Genomic DNA, 7607 nt, shown 5'->3' with positions numbered 1-7607 from the left:
GTCTCAAAAAAAAAAAAAAAAAAAAGAAAATCTTTCTCAGGTTGAATAGCTTTTGTCTTATAAGGCAGATCATGCCACTAAATATGTGTCATATATAACTCTGGGAGAGTTAAATTAGATGATATGTACAAAGCCCCCAGCTCAGTCCCTGCTGTCTAGTAGGCCCTTAAAGATTATCATTATTTTAATTGTTAGCAGGCAGGGGTAGGGGACCTGCAGGCTTAGGGCCACATGTGGCCTCCTGGATCTTTGAGTTTGGCTTTTTGATTAAATGCAAATTTATGGATCAAATCCTTTTAACAAAGGGATTTGTTTTGTGATGTTAGGATTTGGTGGAGGGGCTGCACTTGGGGATCTGGAGGGCTGCAGGTGGCCTGGAGGCCGTGGGGCCCCTACCCCTGCAGGATTCTATTCTAGGGCTTCTTGCTGGCCCCTGGGTCTGTTCCTACAGCTCACCCCCCAGCACTTCTCCCAGCTTAGGTCCTCTTTTGGATTCAGCAACACTCCAATCAACTGGGTGTCTATTGCCTTGTTGAGTAGCTCCAAATGTTGATGCTTATTTATCTCCCTCACTCCTTGACAGTTTTCCTGACTTGGCAACTGCCTCAGACGGAAGCTCACTGTGCTTGACAGGATTCAAGGAGCACATGTTTCCAAGCTTTGGCTTAAACAAGGACACAGGAAGCAAATTTCCATGTGGTGTCATTTTCTGTCATCCTGTGATTACTCACCATGGCTGCTTCCCCTCTCCACCTCCTCTGGACCCACCCGGCACATGAAGAGAAAAACGGACAGTGACTTGGATGGTAAACAGCATTCTCCGGCTCCCCGCAGGGCTGGGCTTTGGGAGTCAGCTGCCAGCCATTTGTGGAAACTGGATATTTTGTGCTGCAAAAGCTCATCACCCTGTGGTCATCCCTCACTGGGGGTCTTTCTCTTATTCATTCATTCAACAGTTATTCATTTGACATTTACCCTTTTTTGTTTTTGAGACAGAGTTTCAGTCATCCTGGGGTTAAGTGCTAATGGTGTCATAGCTCACAGAAACTTCAAATTCTTGGGTTCAAGTGATCCTGTTGCCTCAGCTTCCTGAGTAGCTGGGACTAGAGGCACCTGCTACAACGCCCAGCTAGTTATTTCTATTTTTAGTAGAGATGGGGTCTTGCTCTTGCTCAAACTGGTCTCGAACTCTTGAGCTCAGGTGATCCATCTGCCTCAGCTTTCCAGAGTGCTAGGATTACAGACATGAACCACAGTGCCCAGCATTCACCCACCTTTGACCAATACTGTGCTGAGCCCTGCGCATATATGATCTCATGCTCTCTGACCAACCATGAGGCTGTTACTATCTTCATGCCACCAATGAGTGATTGAGAGTACAGGTTACCCAAGTAACTCATCTGTTGTTGCACAAGCAGAGTCTAGATTCAGAGCCACAGGTGTGACTTTCATACCAGTGTTTAACCAGAATGCTGGGTGTTTTTTTTTGCAGTTTTTGGCTGGGGCTGGGCTTAAACCTGTCACCTCTGGCATATGGGGCCAGTGCCCTACCCCTTCGAGCTACAGGTGCCGTCCCAGAATGCTGTTTTATTCTGCAGAAGATCGTGTGTTGGATAGCAGTTCCCAGCTGTTTCACTTTCTTTCCCAGCAGCAAGTCTTGTGTGTGTTTGGGGGTAGAAAGGGGTCAGGGTGAGGTGGACAGAGGTGTATGGCTAGGAACTTGCTTACCATCACACAGCTACAAAAAGCCGAGTCTCAGCTCGGGGTCAAGCTCATTGTAAAGAACCTAAAGCCTGTGCCTTTTCTTCACTGTGCCAGGCTGCACCACCCAGTTAGCAATTGTACTCACCTGGTCAGCCGATCCTTTAGGTCATTGCAGTCACCTGTGGGCCTCCTTTAGCGCCTCTTTTCTTTCTGAAAGGAAAATCTCATCATCCCACTTTCCTCCTTTAACATTTGCAAGGCACATTTGAAGAGTAATCTTCCTAGAACTAAACTCTGACCGTGGTGTGTCCCTCCTAGGGTCCAGTCATCCTAACCCAACACCAAAGCCCCAGGCCATCGTTCCAGCTTCTCTCTCCATCACCTGCTGCCCTCTCCTCTGAGTCCCCACATGCTGATGACACCTCAGTTCTTCCCTTACCTGGCCAGCTTCTACTTATCCTTCTGGGCTGGGTTTATCACTAAATTCATAGTAATTACTGGAGAAAAAAATTAAGAAGCAGTCACTGCATCCGAGGCTTTGTGTGGGAGTACAAAAGTCCATCTCCTTTGCCTGGGCCATGTGGAGCCTGTGCAGCAATCCTATGTCCCAGAACTCCCTGGGGGCAGGTGGAACCGGTTATAGAGGGAAGCGCCAGTTCCCGGCACCCAGGACTTCCGAGCGGCTTGTGCATGTTGCCCACCGCGCACTCTCAGTGAACACTCCCTGCAGCCGTAACTGGCAGCCTTCTATCTGCTTTACAGAGACGTCAAGGTAGGAAAAGCATTGCTTAGCCATTTATCCACTAAAATACATGTTTTTAAAGCCTGGCCTGGCCCTGTGTGAGTCTTACAGCTCGGGCAAAAGAGTTATGAGCACAGACAGCACAGATGGGCTCAAGAGAAACAGCCCTGAACTTGGGAGTCAGGAGATTGGGTTTCCAGGTTGGCTCTGCCCTAGCCAGCCTCCTCCATTTGGGTTCAATTCTAAGGGTTTCTTGGCTCCCACCCTGTGTGCTTCAGGCCCCTGGTCCCAGGCTGGTCTTCTTAACCCACATGAGTTACAGACAGAACTCCAAGTAATTAGCTTCTTCAGTTTAACTCCAGAACTCTCCTCAGGTCAACCATTTTGGGTCTGGCACAGTCCCCTTCACTGGCTCTGGCCTTAATAGTGAGACCTGGAAAATGGGAAGAAATATTAAAACCCTAAGTTCTAATGGATGCCCCTGATATTAAGCCATGTCTTGCTGGGTTGGGCAGTGTGGGTGGGCACACACAGGTCACAATTCCCTGCTTCAGAGTCTTGTGGGTAAAAAGAAAATGCCTTAGGTCAGTTTTTTCCTGGAAGCCAGCCCTGAGCCAGGGCTTTGAGTGTCAGTGATTCATTCAGGATGTGCTCCCAGGAAAAAGTGAGAAGGGAAGTGGGGGAGGCAGGAGAGGGAAGGGAGGGGTGGCAGGCAAAGGCGTGACTGATTTGACTCCAGTGATGCCCCAGCCTCACCCTGACACCACAGGGAGCTCTAAGTATAAATGACACTTTAGAGCTTGTTCCAGTTGAAAGAAAAGAACTGTCCCCATGCCTCTCTATCCTGGAGTACAACACCATGAAGAAGGCTATGGGTGTGATTGGTGAGCAGCAGTGTCTACAGAAGTGGGGTGGGCGCAGGCAAGAAGCTGGTCAGACGTGGGTTCTGGGTGCAGTATCACCCCTGGGCCCTCCAAGGAATTTCTACTCAGTTGACCTTCTCTTTATTACAAGAGGTGATCCCCAGGAAGGCTGCCACAAGTCAGACAGGGGAGGCTTTACTTCACTGGTATGTCTTTGGTCAGATCCAAATTGTTGACCTCCCATCTCCCATCTGAATCCCAGGTTCTTGCGGACCCAGATGGCTCCTCTGCCGTTTCAATATCAGCCCGAACTTAGTCTGATCTGCAGCAAAAACCAAATAACACAAAGACACAGCTGATACACACAAATACAAATGATTTTTGCAGAATCTGTTTTTTTTTTTTTTTTTTTTCTGGATATCAGCACATCTGCTTCTCTCAAAGCCTTGGTAATCAGCATGGATTCTAAGGCAGGGCCCTCCAAGGGTCTTTGTGGGTCGTTTTGAAAGATGCTGCTCACTTCCCCCCTCACGGCAGCTCCCCTCCTCCTCCTGTCAGTGGCCGATGGACAGGATCCTGATTAGGCATCAGAGGAGGCGTGGCAGCTTAGGCATGGACACCTTTTAAGTTAAAAAGTTAAAAATGTCTTATGCATAGCCTGCTAGAATTTAACTTTTAAATGTGGAAGTACAATCTGTAATTTGCTCGCCGAACACATACAAAATAAACAATAATGCACAGAATTTTATACCAGTGATTCTCAAAGAGGACAATTCCCCACCCCCACGACGGGGGGCATGTGTCAACACCTGGAGACATTTTTGGTTGTCATAAGGGGCAGGTGTGCAATTGACATCTCATGAGGAGAGGCCTGGGTGTTGGTAAACACCCCACAGTGCAGAGGCCAGCTCCCACCACAATGAATTACCCTGCCCCAAATGTCAACAGTGGTGAGGCTGAGAAACCGGATCTGCACTATTTTATTTTGGTGTGAATTTTGCATTGGCTCTCTACAGCTAGGCCTGTTTTCAATAACTTTGAACTTTCAAAATCTCGATGTTGAAGTATTTTTGAGCACCAATTCAGAGTAAGATGCTGTTCCAGAGGCTCTAATCACAACTCGTCGGTTTTACTACAGCAGAACCAGTGGCTTGCTCAGTAATGAATTCCCTGCATCTGAGTTTTCCAAGTCCCAGCATCAGGACCATGCTTGGGGTTCAGTGCTCTGTGGTGGCCATCCTGAAATTCTTTTTTTTTTTCTCCAGACAGAGTCTCACTCTGTCACCCTGGGTAGAGTTCAGTGGCGTCATAGCTCACAGCAACCTCAAACTCTTGGGCCCACATAATCCTCTTGCCTCAGCCCGACTGAGGTGCCCGCCACAATGCCCGACTAGTTTTTCTATTATTATAGAGATGGGTTTCGCTCTTGTACAACCTGGTCTCAAACTGCTGAGCTCGAGCAATCCACCTGCCTTGGTCTTCCAGAATGGTGGGATCACAGGTCAAGCCAGCACACCCAGCCGGTCCTGACATTTTAAATAATTCAGTCTTTGAACTTGTATTTTGATAGGAAAGCCTGAAGTGACCATGAACCTAGTGTAGGGCTTGGTACCTGGTTCAAGTGTGGTTCCACTTCCTGCCCACCCCACCTGGCAGGAATGGGTTCTCAGCGGCCCGTTCCTCAACCCCAGCCCAGTGACCACTGCTGTCCTTCACCCCTGGCAGGGATTGGCAGTGAGGACAGTTAAGGGAGTGTGTGCACCCTGTGAACCAAGTCAGGAGCAGGCCCCACATGCCTTGGGGAGGGCTGCACTCTCCCCAGAATCACCCCCATGCCTGCTGGAGAAGTCATTAGATAGCAACAGCCACCATATGGGTTGAAAGAGAGACATGGCAGAAAAGAAAAGCTTTTCTCCCTGCTTTCATTCAGCACTGGCTCCCACAAATTACGTAGCTGGCCTCACCCAAAGCAGAGAGATGTTGCTCTCACTACTGCTCTTTCCAAGCAAAACCTTCCTAGTGGAGTTCTGAGGCTCCCTCTTACTCGGCAGTGGTGAAGTCTTCCACAGCAGGGCACAGACAGACCTTTCAGAGGGGGCTTCAGCCCAGACCACTGACATACCTAACATATTACCAAAGACTGAAATTACCAAAGACATTGAAATTCTCACTCCCATGGTGAGGATGTTAGGAGATGGGGCCTATGGGAGGTGATGAGGTCGTGGGGTGGAGCCCTCGTAAATAAGATTAGTGCCCTTATAAAAGAAACTCCAAAGAACGCCCTCTCTCACCCCTTCCATCCCCTGAGGACACAGTGAGAAGGTGCCTGAACCAGGAAACAGGCCTCACCAGACACCACATCTGTCGTCCCCTGGATCTGGGACATCCAGCCTCAAACTGTGAGAAATGAGTTTCTGTTGTTTATAAGCCATGAGACTATGGAATTCTGTGAAGAGCCAAAGGACTAAGACACATATCACTGAACCACTTAATACTAACATTATTAGGGAAAAAAGAAAAGTTATAGCAATAATGGCAGATTTCTCTCTCACAGTTGGGGATAAGCAGGCAGCTCATCCTTGGCCTACCGAGCTTCTGGCTCTCCCTCCCTCACTGCCATTGGCAAGTCTGGACAGGGCCTTGGGCGCTCTGGGGAGAACTTTCTTGCAAGCCACTTGGTGGGACACCTAAGGATCGACAGCAGGGACTGACTTCGCCAAGCTCCGTGGAGCAGCTGTGTTTTGTGCCTGTCTGCTAATTGTGTTTGTGTATGGGAGAATGTCAGCTCCTATTTGCTTTCATTATGACATTCCTCCTGGTGGTGAGGTTGTGCGGGGACAGACAGTGTTTACCCTCCTGAGTCAGTGGAGGCCTCGGACGTTTGCCAAAGATCCTGATGAGTGTGGAATGGCTGCTCAGCTTTGATCATGTCGCTGGCGGGCTACAGTCTTAAGTGTCTTTTATAAGTTTCTGAGGCTCAGGAAGAGGTTAGGAAGTTTAATTCCTGGTCATGTGACTAGTGACTAGAAGAGCCAAAACTTGAATTCCAGCCTGGGCAACATAGCTGGGAGGATGGCTTGAGCCCAGCAGTTCAAGGCTACAGTGAACTATGAGCATGCCACTGCACTCTCCAGCCTGGGAGACAGAGTGAGACCCTGTTTTAAAAAAAAAAAAGTGAACTCAGCATGAGTGTGTGCCTCTGTGTTTCTCTAATCCTATCAGCCATCCCAGCTGGCCTCTACCCCTCTAGTGTACACTCTCAATGACCAGGAGGACCCCAAAGAGTAATCCCAGTTCCTCCTGCTCAGGCCCCACAAGTCCACCCTGGAGACAGTGGGGACTGAAGCCCACCTCATGCCTTGGTCTGACGTCACCCAGGGGAATGGGTGGTTTAATCAAATCTACCTGCCCACCAGGGGCGCCCTTTTTGAATTCACACAAAGGCTCTGAGTAGAACAGCACCTGTCAAGGGTACATCAGGGTCATTGGTTTTACCTTCTTTGACTCCCTACTGGTTACTATCAACCCTCAGGTGCCCAGGACCACCCACACCCAGCAGAGCACTCTTACAAAGAAACCACACCCTTGACCCTTAGGCCAATAGACTAAAAGTGTGGCCCAACAGCTGTGGGTTAGAATAAACTGGGTGGTTGCTAAAAATGCAAAATTCTAGGCCCCATCTAGATACACAGGTGCTCTGTGGGCTGGGCCTGGTAATCTGCATTTGAACAAGTACCAGGGCATTATTCTGCCCTCCAAAGTTTTAGAAAATCTCCTCAATGTTTCTTGCTGACCTCTCTGTTCTGGCTCTGACCTATCACTGTGCAGTTCCAAGCTAATTCTTGACTCTGTGACTGACCCTTCTTTGTCCACCTTCAATCTGCCACACTAGGTGGGTGCTGGGTCTGGCCAGCCTCGGGTTTTCCCCCAGACTCTCCTGTAGCTGGTGCCTTCCCCACTGGGTGCTGCTGGCTCTGGGATGATGCAATTCCTTAGCTGAATGCTCGAACCCTTGCTCTTGTCTGCCCAATCCTTGGCTCCCATTCACACCTCTGGAACTTCTCTTCCAAGTCCCCTTGGGCCAGGCTGGCCAAAGTCCTGGTCATAGAAAGACTCGGTCTCCATACGTCTACCTCTCTGTTTTTGTGCCAATATCATGCTGTTTTAATCACTATCAATTTATAGTATAGTCTGAGGTCTGGTAGCATGATTCCTCCTGCTTTGTTTTTATTCCTGAGTAATGTCTTGGCTATTCGAGGTTTTTTCTGATTCCATATAAAATGAAGTATTATTTTCTC

Source organism: Otolemur garnettii, unplaced genomic scaffold (assembly GCF_000181295.1).
Source record: "Otolemur garnettii isolate 467f Iridium unplaced genomic scaffold, OtoGar3 scaffold00004, whole genome shotgun sequence".
NCBI classification, from domain to species: Eukaryota; Metazoa; Chordata; class Mammalia; order Primates; family Galagidae; genus Otolemur; species Otolemur garnettii.
Note: the sequence above shows the minus strand (reverse complement) of the source record.